The sequence below is a fragment of the Cryptomeria japonica genome, chromosome 9 (assembly GCF_030272615.1).
Source record: "Cryptomeria japonica chromosome 9, Sugi_1.0, whole genome shotgun sequence".
NCBI classification, from domain to species: Eukaryota; Viridiplantae; Streptophyta; class Pinopsida; order Cupressales; family Cupressaceae; genus Cryptomeria; species Cryptomeria japonica.
In genome coordinates this window covers 207,848,697-207,870,733 of record NC_081413.1, presented here as the reverse complement: position 1 = coordinate 207,870,733, position 22,037 = coordinate 207,848,697, and the positions used below count along the sequence as shown (strand labels likewise).

The following is a 22,037-nucleotide window of genomic DNA, read 5'->3' as shown; positions in this document are numbered from 1 at the left end:
TATCTGCTACTAAACTATTCTTGAGCTACCAACTATCAACTATTAGCTATTAACCTTTACAAATGAGAAGCTTGAGCCTTTTATAGATAGCTCATTACAATTCAAAGGCCTAGATCGATTTGAGATCTCTGGCCAAGATCTTACAATGAAACCCTAATTAGGGTTTGTTACAACAAACTCTATTTTGGCCAATGAAATAATTACAATGCTCAGACACATGCCATTTCTTGAGCATTTGTCCAATAGATAGTGGGGGTAGGTAAATTAGAGTTTGTGCCTTTGTGGATAAGCCCGGTGCATTGAATCGGGACATTATGATGTAGAACTTCTTGATTGGTGGAGTGATGACTGGGATGCTATCTCAATTCGCTTGTAGACTTGGAATTTTTGATACTCAACATTACAAGCTTGCTCGATGCTTGGTGTGATGATGGGAAGTGTCATTCATCCATCCTTGTTTGCTTATCCTGCCTTGAGATGATTGTATAATCTCTCCCTTATACTTTGGGGTTTTGCCTTCCTCATGTCATTATGATGTGGTGAGAGTTCTTGAATACCTTGAGTTCCTTCCTGTGTAATCGCCTTCCTTGATACCCCTATGCTTGCTGATGAAGTTTTTTCCTTGAAGTTGCATGATGGTGTAGATCTTGCAGTCTCCTTTCTCCTATTCCTTCAAGGTGCTGCTTTGCAATTAGCATCATCCTCCTTTCATATCTGCAAAACAAAACAAGTATGGTATCAAATACTCATGACATATAGCTTTTACACACCTTAATATAATCTCTGATTTTTCACGTGTTGCAGGTCTGATAGGTGTATCTAGGGGAGATCGCTCCTTTTGTTGACTGAATTTGCTATCTTTATGATGAAGTTCGCTCCTCTTAATTACCGAGTCTGCAATCCCTGTGCTTGAATTCACTTATTAGAGGAGAGATTCGCTGTTAATGTTGGATGAAATTGTCCCCTTGCTGATGAAATTCGCTGAATGATGCTAATTGAATTCGATGTCTGCTGATTAGATTCGCTGTAGGAGAAAATGCTTTGAATTGATGCTCAAATGAATCCTTGGAGTTGCTTTATATAGGCGTCTTAGGGCAAAAGACATGTCCTTTAGGATGAAGGCCTACTTGATCATGTTCAAATAAAATTAAATTTACCCTCTCAAGAAGGCTGACTTTGACAATTATTTAAAACATCTCCATTTTGAATTTTAAATCTTGCATTTTAGTGCCAAATATATTCACTTGATCTCTTAGATAGGCGAAATCGCTCAATTTTGAGGGCAATGGAAGTCCTCTCAAAAGCATTGCTAAAATTTTGGAGCCATGGAAATGAGTCAAATGCACATCGCTCAAAATGGTGAGCAAAAGAAGTCCTCCCTAGGCAGATCACTATAAATCAAGAGCAAAGGAAGTGATCTCAAAGCAGATCGCTAAAAATCATGGGCAAAGGAAGTCTTAGATACCCATCGCTGAAAATTATGAGCAAAGGAAGTGCTCTTGAAAAAGGGGGTCGCTAAAATTTGTAAGTAATGGAAATGCTTTCTAAAAGCATCGGTCAAATGCTAGAGCAAAGGAAACGCCGTCTTAAGCTCACTTGCAAAGGAAATGCTCTCAAGTTTGCCCTCTATTCTGATTTCATCCTTAATACCTTAGTTATCTTGACTTCTATGCATGAAAGCTTATCATAACATCTTCCATAAATGCCTTTGGAAGTAACTCCACTTTGATTTCTAGGCAATGAAAGTGATTCAAGTGAGCATCGCTCAAATTAGAGAGCAAAAGAAATCTCATCAAGAGTCATCTCTCAAAATGTAGAGCAAAGGAAGTCTCCTTGAAAATGCATCGCTAAAATTTAGAGGCAAAGGAAGTAACCTCAAGAACATCGCTCTTTTTTGAGAGCAAAGGAAATCACTCAAGGGGACATCACTCTTTTTTTGGGAGCAATGGAAATCAAACAAAATGAGATCGCTTGAATTCTAGAGCAATGGAAATGCTCTTAAAAGGGTATCGCTAAAAAATGGGAGCAAAGGAAGTCATTGAATTTTGCCATCTTGCAATGCTTATTAGGACAGTCAAAGGAAGTGCTGTCGGTCCTTGGAATTCCTTAAAAACTTTGATTTGCATTCATTGTGTAATTAGTGGTACTCAAGCAAGGCTACGGTGGTAAAGGAAATGTTATGCCTTAAAACAAACTTTTAAATCTCCATTTAAGGTTTTGTGGGGCCTAGCAGGTATGAGAGAAATGTGAGGGAGGTCGTAAGGGGAGCTGCTACGTGGGAAAAGAAGAGGAATGGGATGTTAGAGGAGAGAGAGATATAAGAGGTATGGATGTGTGGAAAGAGTGCTACGGTGAAGGGAAGGGAAGTTGGGAGGTATAAGGGGTAAATAAGGAGCTAGCATATATGGGGAGTAAAGTGGAATGGGGGGTATAAGAGGTAGTAAAAAGGGTAAGGGGTAGGGTGGTAGGGGAATAAGATAGTTGATGGGCAGGATAAGGGAGAGGTAGTGGGTAAGGAAATAAAGGGAGGTCTACAGAATGCGGGTGAAGGTAGAGGTAGGTGGAAATGTAGGGAAGGTGAGGGGATGGGTATGCTGGGATGGGAAGAGGGTTAGGTAGGTGAAGGCATAGGTGAAGGTAGGGAGGTAGAGGAAATGGAAGGAGATGGAAGCTAAAGGAGATGAGAATGAATGAGGAAAGATGGAAATGAAATGGGAGGTGGAAATGGAAGGGGAGATGTGAGGGGTGTGGTGAAGGCATAGAGAGGTGGAAGTGGAAAGAAGTGGAAAGTAGAGATGATGGAAGGGCTTATGGGATGGAGAGAGAGGTGGAAATGGAAGGAAATGGAATGGTGAAATGGTGATGGCAATGGTGAGGAATGGAAATGGGTGTGATCGGGTTTGGGTACCCACTGACAGTGTTGGGAGAAGTGGTAGTGATTATGCCTTGGTTGGGCAAAGGGAGCGTTGAACCACACTTCATCCTTAAGAAAGAGATTTAATCAGCTCCTAAGCAACTACAAACAAAAGGTTAATAGCAAGGAGTCGACAACAACCAACAACTAAGCTAAGACAACTAACCTAGAAAGCGAAAAAGTGGGGGTCCCCATTTGCAATTGGGTGATGTGTGAATACGTCACAACATCTAGCACCACCTCAAATAAATGGTCCTGAACATTTCAAAGATAAAGACCCAATCCACACTTGGAATCTCGAGAAAATTCAACCCAACTTATCAAGAGACTAGGAAACATACTCAAGGTGGAAGAAGAATCCAAACCGGATCAAGTCGCTTTGTCTTTGATTACCTGTGTGTGTGCAAGTGTATTCATTTCTTCTCAACAAGAACATTATGACTTCCAAGTTCCCTCATGATTAGATACGTAGTTTGTCTAAACTTCATAAGCATCCTAGATAGAGCCTCGTTGCCAGTCAGACGTCTATAGCCCCGACGAGGTTATCGTTGTAATCTCATGAATATTGCTCCATTGCTAGTTGGGCGTCCATAGCCCTGATGGAGTTACTTGCATGTTCCCATAGCCAATCTTGACATTCCATTTCATTTCACTTTTCCCTTTTCTTGATTTTTTTCTTTTTCTTCTCATTTTTCTCTTTTGATACTACTTTCTTTTCTTTTCATATTCCGTCAATTCCTTTGGCTCGTAAGCAGTGAAGCTTACTTGGGTTTGATGATTATAGTGGCGTTGAAGCAAGACTTTGGATGTTTCACTAATCACGGCTTCGCCTGGAAAGCCATAATGACTCGGAGTTTATTAATGTTTAAAGGTATAGTAATCAAATGATGTTGGTATCAAGATACAGAAAGTGATTCTCTTCCAAATCACGTACAAGTCCTAACCAAATGATAAAGCTAGAGAGGAATAACCTCTGATTCAAAAGCATTTCATAATTACATATCCAAGAAATGGACCAAATATAAGATCCAAAATGTGCCAGTGCGTGAGAAAACAACACAAACGCCTTTCTTACAAACAAAGGCTCCCACTTAGGACACCTAAACTAAGCAAAATGTTTGACTCTAAAGCAAAGCAAACTAAAGCACACAGAAGCAAATTAAAGTTTAAACCAAGGCAAACCAAAACTAAAGCGAACTTAAGAAAGCAAACAACTAACTACTTGATCCACTCAAAATCATGAGTCAAATGACTCAAGGCAAACCAACTACTAGGTTTGACAAAACATTTAAGCTAAAGCACGCGAAAAGAAACCTACTCTAAAGCTATATACAAGACTCCAAGAACGGACACGACTCGAAGTGGCAACGTATGTGCATGACTTTACATGATTTCTCAGATTGTGTAACAACATCATGGCAAAGGTGATAGTTCTAAGCTTTGCAAATTCGTCTTTGAATTTAGAGAAGTAGGTTCTCACAAGGCAGTTTTCATATTCTATCAACTCCTCGCGCAAGATAAGCAATTGAGGCAACTCATTAGGTCCGTGATTTATCCAAATGCAAGTTGTTTTCTCATAACCCCCATAATCAAAATCAAAATAGCTTTTAGAACTAGGATTAAGGAAAGAGACAACCTGGCGTGTTTCGGGCTAGAGTGGAGACTTTTGTGTACTTGCCACCTTCGCATGATAAGAAGAGAGATCATCAATTGCTTTAGGGGGTCGCCATTGGTGATGTACCATTCCACGAGTATTCACAATATGTTGATCCTCACTTGCAAGCTCTTCTTGAAATAAACTTAGCGCCCCTTTGAATAGCTTAACATTCTTTGCTTTCATAGTGACATCTTGCATAAACCATGCATCCTTGTGAAAATCCATAAGCATATCTTTGAAAATGAAAGTTTCCTTGAGTGATTGATCTTCAAAAATTTCCTCTAGTTGATTAAATACAATTTTTGGTGGTATTTCATCTTCAAGCAATGTCTCAAGAGGTCGGAGTTAATAATGAGTCACATCACTCACAATAGCTTGTTTGTTTTGAATTTTTTTTGGCAGTGATTCCATTTGTACTTTCTCCATGAGATCTTTCAGCACTCCCTCAAATAGCATTGTAGTGATAATGTCCTTTAATGCTTCTTCAAATTGTTCTTCATACTTGCATTTCTTCATTCAATCTCTCGACATAATTGTTTTCTTCTCCTTCAAGACTGCTACTTGAAATCTCCTGCAATTCACTCTCAAAGATCTCCTTTTGTAGTAGGAATGAAAATTCATCAATGAATTCTCTTTCTTGAAAGGGATGTGAATCATTGTCCTCCTTAATTGTCATATTGAGACATTGATCATCATTTACAACCATCCCACTAGTTTGTTCATTCTCAATTGTTTTCTCAACTTGTATTCCCATGTACTCCTCTTTGGATGTAAGGTATGGGACGCTCTCATTCATTGTAACATATTGATCATCAAGTTGACCTATGACATTGGCTTGCAACTGGCTTCCTCCACTTCAATGCCTTGTTCATATGTTCTTCTAAATTCGGCTGCAAGGTGTGCACTCCAAGATCTATTAGCAATACACTCTTCCTCAGATAAGGCTGGCATTCCAAACTGATAGCTGACTTGGTTAATGGCCATTTTGCACAATGAGCAAGTAAATTCAGAATGGGGTGCATTATGAATTCTACACCATAATGGTAGCAATATGCTTTCTAAATGCATTTCACCATTCAAAACAAGCTGATTTTCAATCATCCATAAGAAGCTTGAAAGAGGATCCTTTCTCTCTGGTACACTAAAATTGCCTTCTTTTGTTTCTGGCTTGGGAACGTCCCAAAAGAAGATCTTTCCTTGCACTGCGGATTCCATCCTTGATAGGTATGTCAAACAATGCATCTCATCATGTTCATTTGTCTCATGGATTCTACACCGTCCTAGCCTTGCAAACTTGGACAAGTGGCGTGGGTATAGTTGTGCATTTAGCCTCCACCAAAGTTGAGGAATATCAACTCGTTGTTCATCATGAAACTGTTGTTGCTTCATCGAGAAATCTTTCTTTTTTTTTGAATTTTTTGATTTTTTGATTTTTTTTTAATTTTTGGTTTTTTCACAATTTTTTTTGGAAATAAAGAGATCTTACAAATCTCAAATTTAGCTTGAAAGCTCGACTGGTTCCAACTGTATGAAGTACTTGTTTCCTTTGTAAACCCAACTGATAATTTGGCGATCACCCTCTTTTCTTGTGTAAATTTTGTTGGCGACTACTTCAAGTTATGACTCGATAAACTCCAGCATCAACTGCTTCATTCATGTATCCACAATCATGCCTTTCTTCTGCTTCAATTCTGTTGAGCGTGAAGAGGAGGATGCAAGTCTGAAAGATTTGAGGTAGCTTCTCCACTTGATGACTCTCCACTTGGAATAGAACTTCTTTGATATACAATTCAATGTTTGCCCTCCTTCTAGCACCAATTCCGTTGATGTGTTTTTTAGGCACATGCAAACACAGAATAAAATACCCAAAAGTATCTTATCCTCTCTTGATCAAAGTCCTCAAATGCTGAAGATTCGCTTAAGGATCACTTGAGATAACTCCAAGGTTCTGGTATGTTAGGTCTTGACGTGAGGATAAGCTCAATGGTTTGATGTGATAATGCTGGAATCACAAGGGGACTTGTGTTGAATTGTTGAATGCTTGAATTGCTGGAACTTAGACTCTAACTATTTGCTTGGAGAATAAATGGCAAAAGACATAGGGTTTGAGGGGTCTATTATAATCCTAAGAATGTAGGAGATGATAAACGACTAGGTGAAATTCGACTTCGCTTCGCTTTGCCTTCAACGAACAACTGTACAAGGCTTAGTATAATCTTCTAGGGTAGGCACATGATGTTCAAATCACTATCAACATCAAAGACACCATTAAGGCAATGCATATCAAAGTGTGAATAGCAATTGAAGTTAAACTCATTAAGAATTCCAGTTGACTACACAAGGCGAATTTGCAATCAACAAACCGCTAGTGGTATGGATTAGGAATTTCACAATAAATCATACAGAATTCCTTTCATTCATCTAAGTATTCATCATCTAATATGAAGATCCAACAAGAAACCATGCACTTGTAAAGAAACAACACATTCCACCATAACTTCAATGAACATGAAGTCTATTTACAATTTTGGTAACAATTTCTACCTTCTCCTATTCTACTCTAGTTGCTATCTGCTACTAAACTATTCTTGAGCTACCAACTATCAACTATTAGCTATTAACCTTTACAAATGAGAAGCTTGAGCCTTTTATAGATAGCTCATTACAATTCAAAGGCCTAGATCGATTTGAGATCTCTGGCCAAGATCTTACAATGAAACCCTAATTAGGGTTTGTTACAACAAACTCTATTTTGGCCAATGAAATAATTACAATGCTCAGACACATGCCATTTCTTGAGCATTTGTCCAATAGATAGTGGGGGTAGGTAAATTAGAGTTTGTGCCTTTGTGGATAAGCCCGGTGCATTGAATCGGGACATTATGATGTAGAACTTCTTGATTGGTGGAGTGATGACTGGGATGCTATCTCAATTCGCTTGTAGACTTGGAATTTTTGATACTCAACATTACAAGCTTGCTCGATGCTTGGTGTGATGATGGGAAGTGTCATTCATCCATCCTTGTTTGCTTATCCTGCCTTGAGATGATTGTATAATCTCTCCCTTATACTTTGGGGTTTTGCCTTCCTCATGTCATTATGATGTGGTGAGAGTTCTTGAATACCTTGAGTTCCTTCCTGTGTAATCGCCTTCCTTGATACCCCTATGCTTGCTGATGAAGTTTTTTCCTTGAAGTTGCATGATGGTGTAGATCTTGCAGTCTCCTTTCTCCTATTCCTTCAAGGTGCTGCTTTGCAATTAGCATCATCCTCCTTTCATATCTGCAAAACAAAACAAGTATGGTATCAAATACTCATGACATATAGCTTTTACACACCTTAATATAATCTCTGATTTTTCACGTGTTGCAGGTCTGATAGGTGTATCTAGGGGAGATCGCTCCTTTTGTTGACTGAATTTGCTATCTTTATGATGAAGTTCGCTCCTCTTAATTACCGAGTCTGCAATCCCTGTGCTTGAATTCACTTATTAGAGGAGAGATTCGCTGTTAATGTTGGATGAAATTGTCCCCTTGCTGATGAAATTCGCTGAATGATGCTAATTGAATTCGATGTCTGCTGATTAGATTCGCTGTAGGAGAAAATGCTTTGAATTGATGCTCAAATGAATCCTTGGAGTTGCTTTATATAGGCGTCTTAGGGCAAAAGACATGTCCTTTAGGATGAAGGCCTACTTGATCATGTTCAAATAAAATTAAATTTACCCTCTCAAGAAGGCTGACTTTGACAATTATTTAAAACATCTCCATTTTGAATTTTAAATCTTGCATTTTAGTGCCAAATATATTCACTTGATCTCTTAGATAGGCGAAATCGCTCAATTTTGAGGGCAATGGAAGTCCTCTCAAAAGCATTGCTAAAATTTTGGAGCCATGGAAATGAGTCAAATGCACATCGCTCAAAATGGTGAGCAAAAGAAGTCCTCCCTAGGCAGATCACTATAAATCAAGAGCAAAGGAAGTGATCTCAAAGCAGATCGCTAAAAATCATGGGCAAAGGAAGTCTTAGATACCCATCGCTGAAAATTATGAGCAAAGGAAGTGCTCTTGAAAAAGGGGGTCGCTAAAATTTGTAAGTAATGGAAATGCTTTCTAAAAGCATCGGTCAAATGCTAGAGCAAAGGAAACGCCGTCTTAAGCTCACTTGCAAAGGAAATGCTCTCAAGTTTGCCCTCTATTCTGATTTCATCCTTAATACCTTAGTTATCTTGACTTCTATGCATGAAAGCTTATCATAACATCTTCCATAAATGCCTTTGGAAGTAACTCCACTTTGATTTCTAGGCAATGAAAGTGATTCAAGTGAGCATCGCTCAAATTAGAGAGCAAAAGAAATCTCATCAAGAGTCATCTCTCAAAATGTAGAGCAAAGGAAGTCTCCTTGAAAATGCATCGCTAAAATTTAGAGGCAAAGGAAGTAACCTCAAGAACATCGCTCTTTTTTGAGAGCAAAGGAAATCACTCAAGGGGACATCACTCTTTTTTTGGGAGCAATGGAAATCAAACAAAATGAGATCGCTTGAATTCTAGAGCAATGGAAATGCTCTTAAAAGGGTATCGCTAAAAAATGGGAGCAAAGGAAGTCATTGAATTTTGCCATCTTGCAATGCTTATTAGGACAGTCAAAGGAAGTGCTGTCGGTCCTTGGAATTCCTTAAAAACTTTGATTTGCATTCATTGTGTAATTAGTGGTACTCAAGCAAGGCTACGGTGGTAAAGGAAATGTTATGCCTTAAAACAAACTTTTAAATCTCCATTTAAGGTTTTGTGGGGCCTAGCAGGTATGAGAGAAATGTGAGGGAGGTCGTAAGGGGAGCTGCTACGTGGGAAAAGAAGAGGAATGGGATGTTAGAGGAGAGAGAGATATAAGAGGTATGGATGTGTGGAAAGAGTGCTACGGTGAAGGGAAGGGAAGTTGGGAGGTATAAGGGGTAAATAAGGAGCTAGCATATATGGGGAGTAAAGTGGAATGGGGGGTATAAGAGGTAGTAAAAAGGGTAAGGGGTAGGGTGGTAGGGGAATAAGATAGTTGATGGGCAGGATAAGGGAGAGGTAGTGGGTAAGGAAATAAAGGGAGGTCTACAGAATGCGGGTGAAGGTAGAGGTAGGTGGAAATGTAGGGAAGGTGAGGGGATGGGTATGCTGGGATGGGAAGAGGGTTAGGTAGGTGAAGGCATAGGTGAAGGTAGGGAGGTAGAGGAAATGGAAGGAGATGGAAGCTAAAGGAGATGAGAATGAATGAGGAAAGATGGAAATGAAATGGGAGGTGGAAATGGAAGGGGAGATGTGAGGGGTGTGGTGAAGGCATAGAGAGGTGGAAGTGGAAAGAAGTGGAAAGTAGAGATGATGGAAGGGCTTATGGGATGGAGAGAGAGGTGGAAATGGAAGGAAATGGAATGGTGAAATGGTGATGGCAATGGTGAGGAATGGAAATGGGTGTGATCGGGTTTGGGTACCCACTGACAGTGTTGGGAGAAGTGGTAGTGATTATGCCTTGGTTGGGCAAAGGGAGCGTTGAACCACACTTCATCCTTAAGAAAGAGATTTAATCAGCTCCTAAGCAACTACAAACAAAAGGTTAATAGCAAGGAGTCGACAACAACCAACAACTAAGCTAAGACAACTAACCTAGAAAGCGAAAAAGTGGGGGTCCCCATTTGCAATTGGGTGATGTGTGAATACGTCACAACATCTAGCACCACCTCAAATAAATGGTCCTGAACATTTCAAAGATAAAGACCCAATCCACACTTGGAATCTCGAGAAAATTCAACCCAACTTATCAAGAGACTAGGAAACATACTCAAGGTGGAAGAAGAATCCAAACCGGATCAAGTCGCTTTGTCTTTGATTACCTGTGTGTGTGCAAGTGTATTCATTTCTTCTCAACAAGAACATTATGACTTCCAAGTTCCCTCATGATTAGATACGTAGTTTGTCTAAACTTCATAAGCATCCTAGATAGAGCCTCGTTGCCAGTCAGACGTCTATAGCCCCGACGAGGTTATCGTTGTAATCTCATGAATATTGCTCCATTGCTAGTTGGGCGTCCATAGCCCTGATGGAGTTACTTGCATGTTCCCATAGCCAATCTTGACATTCCATTTCATTTCACTTTTCCCTTTTCTTGATTTTTTTCTTTTTCTTCTCATTTTTCTCTTTTGATACTACTTTCTTTTCTTTTCATATTCCGTCAATTCCTTTGGCTCGTAAGCAGTGAAGCTTACTTGGGTTTGATGATTATAGTGGCGTTGAAGCAAGACTTTGGATGTTTCACTAATCACGGCTTCGCCTGGAAAGCCATAATGACTCGGAGTTTATTAATGTTTAAAGGTATAGTAATCAAATGATGTTGGTATCAAGATACAGAAAGTGATTCTCTTCCAAATCACGTACAAGTCCTAACCAAATGATAAAGCTAGAGAGGAATAACCTCTGATTCAAAAGCATTTCATAATTACATATCCAAGAAATGGACCAAATATAAGATCCAAAATGTGCCAGTGCGTGAGAAAACAACACAAACGCCTTTCTTACAAACAAAGGCTCCCACTTAGGACACCTAAACTAAGCAAAATGTTTGACTCTAAAGCAAAGCAAACTAAAGCACACAGAAGCAAATTAAAGTTTAAACCAAGGCAAACCAAAACTAAAGCGAACTTAAGAAAGCAAACAACTAACTACTTGATCCACTCAAAATCATGAGTCAAATGACTCAAGGCAAACCAACTACTAGGTTTGACAAAACATTTAAGCTAAAGCACGCGAAAAGAAACCTACTCTAAAGCTATATACAAGACTCCAAGAACGGACACGACTCGAAGTGGCAACGTATGTGCATGACTTTACATGATTTCTCAGATTGTGTAACAACATCATGGCAAAGGTGATAGTTCTAAGCTTTGCAAATTCGTCTTTGAATTTAGAGAAGTAGGTTCTCACAAGGCAGTTTTCATATTCTATCAACTCCTCGCGCAAGATAAGCAATTGAGGCAACTCATTAGGTCCGTGATTTATCCAAATGCAAGTTGTTTTCTCATAACCCCCATAATCAAAATCAAAATAGCTTTTAGAACTAGGATTAAGGAAAGAGACAACCTGGCGTGTTTCGGGCTAGAGTGGAGACTTTTGTGTACTTGCCACCTTCGCATGATAAGAAGAGAGATCATCAATTGCTTTAGGGGGTCGCCATTGGTGATGTACCATTCCACGAGTATTCACAATATGTTGATCCTCACTTGCAAGCTCTTCTTGAAATAAACTTAGCGCCCCTTTGAATAGCTTAACATTCTTTGCTTTCATAGTGACATCTTGCATAAACCATGCATCCTTGTGAAAATCCATAAGCATATCTTTGAAAATGAAAGTTTCCTTGAGTGATTGATCTTCAAAAATTTCCTCTAGTTGATTAAATACAATTTTTGGTGGTATTTCATCTTCAAGCAATGTCTCAAGAGGTCGGAGTTAATAATGAGTCACATCACTCACAATAGCTTGTTTGTTTTGAATTTTTTTTGGCAGTGATTCCATTTGTACTTTCTCCATGAGATCTTTCAGCACTCCCTCAAATAGCATTGTAGTGATAATGTCCTTTAATGCTTCTTCAAATTGTTCTTCATACTTGCATTTCTTCATTCAATCTCTCGACATAATTGTTTTCTTCTCCTTCAAGACTGCTACTTGAAATCTCCTGCAATTCACTCTCAAAGATCTCCTTTTGTAGTAGGAATGAAAATTCATCAATGAATTCTCTTTCTTGAAAGGGATGTGAATCATTGTCCTCCTTAATTGTCATATTGAGACATTGATCATCATTTACAACCATCCCACTAGTTTGTTCATTCTCAATTGTTTTCTCAACTTGTATTCCCATGTACTCCTCTTTGGATGTAAGGTATGGGACGCTCTCATTCATTGTAACATATTGATCATCAAGTTGACCTATGACATTGGCTTGCAACTGGCTTCCTCCACTTCAATGCCTTGTTCATATGTTCTTCTAAATTCGGCTGCAAGGTGTGCACTCCAAGATCTATTAGCAATACACTCTTCCTCAGATAAGGCTGGCATTCCAAACTGATAGCTGACTTGGTTAATGGCCATTTTGCACAATGAGCAAGTAAATTCAGAATGGGGTGCATTATGAATTCTACACCATAATGGTAGCAATATGCTTTCTAAATGCATTTCACCATTCAAAACAAGCTGATTTTCAATCATCCATAAGAAGCTTGAAAGAGGATCCTTTCTCTCTGGTACACTAAAATTGCCTTCTTTTGTTTCTGGCTTGGGAACGTCCCAAAAGAAGATCTTTCCTTGCACTGCGGATTCCATCCTTGATAGGTATGTCAAACAATGCATCTCATCATGTTCATTTGTCTCATGGATTCTACACCGTCCTAGCCTTGCAAACTTGGACAAGTGGCGTGGGTATAGTTGTGCATTTAGCCTCCACCAAAGTTGAGGAATATCAACTCGTTGTTCATCATGAAACTGTTGTTGCTTCATCGAGAAATCTTTCTTTTTTTTTGAATTTTTTGATTTTTTGATTTTTTTTTAATTTTTGGTTTTTTCACAATTTTTTTTGGAAATAAAGAGATCTTACAAATCTCAAATTTAGCTTGAAAGCTCGACTGGTTCCAACTGTATGAAGTACTTGTTTCCTTTGTAAACCCAACTGATAATTTGGCGATCACCCTCTTTTCTTGTGTAAATTTTGTTGGCGACTACTTCAAGTTATGACTCGATAAACTCCAGCATCAACTGCTTCATTCATGTATCCACAATCATGCCTTTCTTCTGCTTCAATTCTGTTGAGCGTGAAGAGGAGGATGCAAGTCTGAAAGATTTGAGGTAGCTTCTCCACTTGATGACTCTCCACTTGGAATAGAACTTCTTTGATATACAATTCAATGTTTGCCCTCCTTCTAGCACCAATTCCGTTGATGTGTTTTTTAGGCACATGCAAACACAGAATAAAATACCCAAAAGTATCTTATCCTCTCTTGATCAAAGTCCTCAAATGCTGAAGATTCGCTTAAGGATCACTTGAGATAACTCCAAGGTTCTGGTATGTTAGGTCTTGACGTGAGGATAAGCTCAATGGTTTGATGTGATAATGCTGGAATCACAAGGGGACTTGTGTTGAATTGTTGAATGCTTGAATTGCTGGAACTTAGACTCTAACTATTTGCTTGGAGAATAAATGGCAAAAGACATAGGGTTTGAGGGGTCTATTATAATCCTAAGAATGTAGGAGATGATAAACGACTAGGTGAAATTCGACCAAGCGTCGCTTCGCCATCAACGAACAACTGTACAAGGCTTAGTACGATCTTCTAGGGTAGGAACATGATGTTCAAATCACTATCAACATCAAAGACACCATCAAGGCAATGCATATCAAAGTGTGAATAGCAATTGAAGTTAAATTCATTAAGAATTCGAGTTGACCACACAAGGCGAATTTGCAATCAACAAACTGCTAGTGGTATGGATTAGGAATTTCACCTTGAATCATACACAATTCCTTTCATTCATCTAAGTATTCATCATCTAATATGAAGATCCAACAAGAAACCATACACTTGTAAAGAAACAACACATTCCACCATAACTTCAATGAAAAGGAAGTTTATTTACAATTTTGGCAATAATTTCTGCCTTCTCCTCCTATTCTACTCTAGCTGTTATCTGCAGCTAAACTATTCTTGAGCTACCAACTATCAACTATTAGCTATTAACCTTTACAAATGAGAAGCTTGAACCTTTTATAGATAGCTCATTACAATTCAAAGCCCTAGATCGATATGAGATCAATGGCCAAGATCTTACAATGAAACCCTAATTAGGGTTTGTTACAACAAACTCTATTTTGGCCAATGAAATAATTACAATGCTCAGACACATGCCATTTCTTGAGCATTTGTCCAATAGATAGTGGGGGTAGGTAAATTAGAGTTTGTGCCTTTGTGGATAAGCCCGGTGCATTGAATCGGGACATTATGATGTAGAACTTCTTGATTGGTGGAGTGATGACTGGGATGCTATCTCAATTCGCTTGTAGACTTGGAATTTTTGATACTCAACATTACAAGCTTGCTCGATGCTTGGTGTGATGATGGGAAGTGTCATTCATCCATCCTTGTTTGCTTATCCTGCCTTGAGATGATTGTATAATCTCTCCCTTATACTTTGGGGTTTTGCCTTCCTCATGTCATTATGATGTGGTGAGAGTTCTTGAATACCTTGAGTTCCTTCCTGTGTAATCGCCTTCCTTGATACCCCTATGCTTGCTGATGAAGTTTTTTCCTTGAAGTTGCATGATGGTGTAGATCTTGCAGTCTCCTTTCTCCTATTCCTTCAAGGTGCTGCTTTGCAATTAGCATCATCCTCCTTTCATATCTGCAAAACAAAACAAGTATGGTATCAAATACTCATGACATATAGCTTTTACACACCTTAATATAATCTCTGATTTTTCACGTGTTGCAGGTCTGATAGGTGTATCTAGGGGAGATCGCTCCTTTTGTTGACTGAATTTGCTATCTTTATGATGAAGTTCGCTCCTCTTAATTACCGAGTCTGCAATCCCTGTGCTTGAATTCACTTATTAGAGGAGAGATTCGCTGTTAATGTTGGATGAAATTGTCCCCTTGCTGATGAAATTCGCTGAATGATGCTAATTGAATTCGATGTCTGCTGATTAGATTCGCTGTAGGAGAAAATGCTTTGAATTGATGCTCAAATGAATCCTTGGAGTTGCTTTATATAGGCGTCTTAGGGCAAAAGACATGTCCTTTAGGATGAAGGCCTAATTGATCATGTTCAAATAAAATTAAATTTACCCTCTCAAGAAGGCTGACTTTGACAATTATTTAAAACATCTCCATTTTGAATTTTAAATCTTGCATTTTAGCGCCAAATATATTCACTTGATCTCTTAGATAGGCGAAATCGCTCAATTTTGAGGGCAATGGAAGTCTTCTCAAAAGCATCGCTAAAATTTTGGAGCCATGGAAATGAGTCAAATGCACATCGCTCAAAATGGTGAGCAAAGGAAGTCCTCCCTAGGCAGATCACTAAAAATCAAGAGCAAAGGAAGTGATCTCAAAACAGATCGCTAAAAATCATGGGCAAAGCAAGTCTTAGATACCCATCGTTGAAAATTATGAGCAAAGGAAGTGCTCTTGAAAAAGGGGGTCAATAAAATTTGTAAGTAATGGAAATGCTTTCTAAAAGCATCGGTCAAATGCTAGAGCAAAGGAAATGCTGTCTTAAACTCACTTGCAAAGGAAATGCTCCACAAGTTTGCCCTCTATTCTGATTTCATCCTTAATACCTTAAGTATCTTGACTTCTATGCATGAAAGCTTATCATAACATCTTCCATAAATGCCTTTGGAAGTAACTCCACTTTGATTTCTAGGCAATGAAAGTGATTCAAGTGAGCATCGCTCAAATTAGAGAGCAAAAGAAATCTCATCAAGAGTCATCTCTCAAAATGTAGAGCAAAGGAAGTCTCCTTGAAAATGCATCGCTAAAATTTAGAGGCAAAGGAAGTAACCTCAAGAACATCTCTTTTTGAGAGCAAAGGAAATCACTCAAGGGGACATCGCTCTTTTTTTGAGGGCAATGGAAATCAACCAAAATGAGATCGCTTGAATTCTAGAGCAATCGAAATGCTCTTAAAAGGGGATTGTTAAAAATTGGGAGCAAAGGAAGTCATTGAATATTGCCATCTTGCAATGCTGATTAGGACAGTCAAAGGAAGTGCTGTCGATCCTTGGAATTCCTTAGAAACTTTGATCTACATTCATTATGTAATTAGTGGGACCCAAGTAAGGCTACGGTGGTAAAGGAAGCCAAAAGGAAATGTTATGCCTTAAAACAAACTTTTAAATGTCCATTTAAGATTTTGTGGGGCCTAGCAGGTATGAGAGAAATGTGAGGTGGAAGGAATGTGAGGGAGCTGGTAAGGGGAGCTACTACGTGGGAAAAGAGGAGGAATGGGATGTCGGAGGAAAGGGAGACATAAGAGGTATGGATGTGTGGAAAGAGTGCTACGGTGAAGGGAAGGGAAGTTGGGAGGTATAAGGGGTAGTAAAGGAGTTAGCATATATGGGGAGTAAAGTGGTATGGGGGTCATAAGAGGTAGTAAATAGGGTAAGGGGTAGGGTGGTAGGGGAATAAGATAGTTGATGGGTAGGATAAGGGAGAGGTAGTGAGTAAGGAAATAAAGGGAGGTCTAGAAAATGTGGGTGAAGGTAGAGGTAGGTGGAAATGTAGGGAAGTTGAGGGGATGGGTATGCTAGCATGGGAAGAGGGGTAGGTAGGTGAAGGCATAGGTGAAGGTAGGGAGGTAGAGGAAATGGAAGGAAATGGAAGCTAAAGGAGATGAGAATGAATGAGGGAAGATGGAAATGAAAGGGGAGGTGGAAATGGAAGGGGAGATGTGAGGGGTGTGGTGAAGGCATAGAGCGGTGGAAGTGGAAGGAAGTGGAAAGTAGAGAAGATGGAAGGGCTTATGGGATGGAGAGAGAGAAGGTGGAAATGGAAGGAAATGGAATGGTGAAATGGTGATGGCAATGGTGAGGAATGGAAGTGGGTGTGATCGGGTTTGGGCACGGACTAACAGTGTTGGAAGAAGTGGAAGTGATTATGCCTTGGATGGGCAAAGGTAGTCTTGAACTGCACTTCATCCTTAAGAAAGAGACTTGATCAGCTCTTGAGCAACTACAAACAAAAGGTTAATAACAAGGACTTGACAACAACCAACAACTAAGCTAAGACAACTAACCTAGAAAGCGAAAAAGTGGGGGTCCCCATTTGCAGTGGGGCGATGTGTGAATACGTCACAACAAACCTCCTCATTCACAGGAATAGTCAACCTTGACGAATTTTGATATTCTTGAAATGTTAGAAGATTCTTCCTCTTTTGATATCCGTTATACCACTGTTTTTTCTCAAGCTATTTGGTTTATTTAAATTGATTTTCTTGAATGTATCTTTTCTTTCGTTGGTGACGCAGGAAGGAAAATAGGTATTAATCTCCCATCTTTAATTCTAGCCATGGTATTGACCTGTAGCTGAACTAATTTTTCCCAATAGGCTGGTAGGTTCGATGCTCTGATACCACTTAGCAATTTTAGTGGCAGCAATTTCATTTTCCCATTCTTCCATTTCTATAATCATCTCTGACATCTCCATTTTGTAAACAATCTCAACATCCCACAGGCTGGCAGGATTTTGGCTCCGATACCATTGAAAGATGCCAACTGCTGATTGGCACAATCTGACAGAATTGTTTAAATAAAATTCTTTGACCAACATGTAGATGTTTTGTGTTTTGAAGAGTTTTGAGGTTTGCTTGGGTGTTATTGACTTTTGAATTTTGTACAATGAAAGAAATATGCAAGATACAACTAGTCTAATACTGAAAATTGAATTCAGGCTTCTGATTTTTCTATTGCAGCAAACAAGAAAGACAAATAATAACTAATTTATTCCACACAAGGCTCAAATAGCATACCAGGTGTCCAGAGCTTGCCTGGTTGAGCTTCTTTATTTGACTGGAATGCAAGAAATGATGATAGAGGTCTTCCAAGATGAACTAACAACACCAATGAGTTTTATTTGACCTAAAAAGAATTACCAAAAACAATTTATGCAAATATGCTGCATAACCCACGAAGTCTCCAGGCAAGGGTTCCAAATTCTGACACTTTCCCCAATAAATTGCTCAATTAACCCTCTTAGGCATTAATTCCACCTGAAAATCTTTGTGATCTGCAATTATTTATAGCTGACAATGAAATTTGTGACAAAACCAACTGTTGTAACCCTGTAATTAATTTTCTTTGGTGCAAAGGATCTCTCCTAGGGGTACGGCCTGCCGTACCCCTGCAATAAGAATGTTGCGGCTGCAGATTATGACCTCCAAATGACAAAAAAATGATCTCCACAAACCCTCCTTGCTGTTAAAGATGAATATTCCTCAATCTGGTCCTCAAATGACCTGAAATTAATCTTCTATAAGCACCACAATGCTGGAAAATGACCAAATCTGACTGGGGCTACGTCCAATCAGTGAAGAAATGGGAGTTTTCTATCCCAATTCCTTGTGAATACCTGCAGATCTGAATTTGCAGACTTCCTTCCACAAGAGTTGATTAAAAAAGCAATCAAGAATGGCAAAATGATTGCCAAATGCTTCTGTTAAACATTCCTCAAACCCTAATTCGAATTTGGTGTTAGGGTTGTACTTTTGGCATCATAAAACATTTTAAAATGTTTCTTTTTATTAAAAAATAACTTTCCCTAAGTGGTTTGACCCATTGAAGGTCTAATTCCTCATTAAAAATGGCAATATTATTAAGTTATAACCTTTAAGTTATAACTTTTAGGAAAATGTGTCAAGGGGCCACTTTATTAATATAAAGTGATTATATTATTTCACTTTATTATTATTTATTTAATCTAACTTAGGGAATATTAAATATTTCCCAAATAATTCAAAAGCTGCTCATGTGGATTCCGAATCGAATTTTGATTGAAGCCAGCTATCCATGGATGAACTTTGAGTGTTGCAGGTTAACTGGTAGTGATCCCCCTAAAAAGTAGGAATCCTCCTAGAAAGTAGGAAACTGTTTCCAAACATTTGGGAATTCTTAAAAGAAAACCAACTCTGCTCCACGACCCTCTGGGTGGTCAACCAGTCAACTAGTAGTCCTCCTTAAAATATAGGACCATCCCTAAAATTTAGGAGATAGTCTCAAACGATCTAGAATGGTTCCTAGACACCCCGAAACCAACTTTCAGTCATTCCCTAAAAAATAGAGATCACTCCTAAAAACTAGGAACTGTCGTTTGAATGTCTGAACCAGCTCACAAAGCCCCTTGCAAGGCTCCATGATTCCTGAATGGCTTCCCTCTTCACTCCATTGGCCTACGTGAACCAAATGATAGGCCAATCCTTGCTCAACTGCCTGTCACCTAGGAAGGTGACATTACATTATGGTATCTGCTAGGAGATGCATTAGTATTATTGTTTCGTGGAATTGGAGGTTTGGTCGACGGGGTTAATTGTTCTCCCTAAGTGAAGAGTATTTGTGTGCTTCTTGTCTCTAGATTGTATGGGCATTCCTTAATGGAATGTCCCATCACTTGGCATACGTCATAGAACAACTTTTTCAAATAGTTTATTTTAGTGTGACCTTCAACCTTGCACTTGGTGTACCATAATTCTTTACTCTACTTGATTTTTTTTTTTTTTGTCTTTGATCTCCTTCGCTATTCTCATCATATCTTGTTGTAGGGCTTGAATTGTCTTTGATTCTTCGTCACTAATATATTTTGTGCTATCGTCATCATCCATCTTCCGCTTCCCTCAAGAGAATGTCTTATCTTCATTCTCAATGTCGATTGCTGAATTGTAGGTGTCAACATATGAGGATGTAGGCACGACCTTCATTTTCTTACGTAGGAAGGGGATCGAACCTTCAATGAACCATCTTTTCTTCAGTCTATCTATAGGTTTTTTCTCCAACTTCATCAACAATTCTTTGAGCCTACTATTATAAGCTTGTAAGTTCTCTTGCTTTCCTTGTTTGGTTTTGTATTTTGCCTCAAATGCTTTCTTTAGTGTGGCCCATGAGGCTATGGTTGTGTATCAAGTTACGTGAACCAATCTATGGCTATACCTTGTAGTGTTGCTGGGAATGCTCTCAACCAATAATCTTTGTCCTCTTGGGCTTGCTATCCATATGGTCTCACATGTTTTACAATGTTGGACAGGATCCTCAGAATCATTCCTCTTAAGCTTCGAGAGTTTTTGTCTTTTAATGCTTGGACTTGTTGGGGGACTCACCATTTTCCTCGCCTGATGTGTTCCTTGTGCGTTGGACCTGACCGGATTGTTTTGACCTCTACATTATGGTGCCTTTCTTACACTCTTGGCCACATACGAGTCCTCTACACATCCTCTTTTAGTATCCTTGCATTCTTGTGATCTTTAGAATCGTTTCTACACTCCCTACATTTGGGGGTCTTTGGCTCAGTTCCTCCAATTCTTGGTTCCTTTGAAATGTATAGTTCTTGGATGTGGTATATGGTTTTCTTGAATGTTTCAGTTAATTCATTTCTAGGGTTTCCTTCTTCCTCTCTTTGTTCGATGTTGACTCTATGGATGGATTGCCCACTTGGTTAGCAAGGTATTTGCATGCTTTGTCAGGTAGTGGTAGGTGTCTGGCTATCTCCACCCACTCTCCCTTTGTATGTTTTTCGGTGAAAATCTTCCTTTCCTCTTGACTACGATTTTGTCTGACGCTTTGGCTTTTGCATCTTGGTGGGCTTGGATTTTTTGTCAGAAATCCTTTAGTTTCTTTGGCAATTCTCCTTAGTCCTCTTTGTTGTTCTCCTTGTTCTCTTAACCGAAGGGATCTTCATACTGATCCTTTTGTCCCTTCATGATCGCTTGGAATACATGTCCTACATTTGTTAGGCTGCATGGACATTAATTCTTAGGGGTACGTCTCCTACTGGTGTTACGTTCATCCTCTTGTTGGTTGCTCTCTTCATACCATTGCAATATTTATTGCTTTTGCTGTTCCTGATCCCTCTCAGCTAGAAGGTTTTGTAGGATGATAAAATGGCGTGCAATAAGCCTTGGCAGTTTGTGTAGCAGACTATCAACCTCTTCGTTGATAGTTAGATTGTCCCAGATGGAGTCTTGATGGACTTTTCTCTTGAGAGCTTCCCTTTGAACATGGTCCTTTAATGAGATGTCCCACAACTTCGCTAGGTCTTGTGTAAGTTGGTCTTCACATTCCTCGTTGGCTTGTTTATGTTCCTCTATGGGCTGTCCCATTACATTGCCATGATTTTCATCTATGAGTTACACCATTTAGGATTTGAAGCGGCAACGATGCCAAATGTTTAATTGATAATTCTACTTGAATGATTAACAAAGAGTAAATGGAATAACTGAATATAATGATCACTCACAACAGTGCTTTAGAAAGATTTGTCATTCTATTCATTCATTCCTCAGATATGCAATAGTTACAAGAGTCAATACATGCAGTCCTCGACTATGAGTACAATAAGAAATATATAGCAAAGCCGACGGTGGTTGAGAATGCCAATTGTCAGGAACTACTAACTGACAACAGAGTGTTGGGAACTAACTTCTTAATTACAAAAGAACTCATCTTATTATTTATTTACAAGCTACATGTATCATCTTTGATGAGAAATGTCTAATCCTGGCATCTATGTTCTTTCTTGCTAGTAGAAGATGCCAATAGACAATTTATTATGATTAAAATACATAAGTCTTACTGAATATACAAGAAAAAAATATAATAAGAGTCTAGCAATGCACTGATTGGATTTACATTTGCCTTTCTACCTTGCCTTGGGAAGATAAAATTGCCAAACAATTGTCT

The 22,037-nt window shown here is 38.9% G+C and overlaps 1 protein-coding gene across 3 annotated transcripts in view; it reads left to right on the top strand.

Annotated features, from left to right (window-relative positions):
* The window catches only part of LOC131044523 (DNA repair protein XRCC2 homolog), a 120,150-nt gene that overhangs the window by 9,110 nt on the left and 89,003 nt on the right, over nt 1–22,037 (top strand). The gene's annotated exons all lie outside the window — the stretch shown is intronic.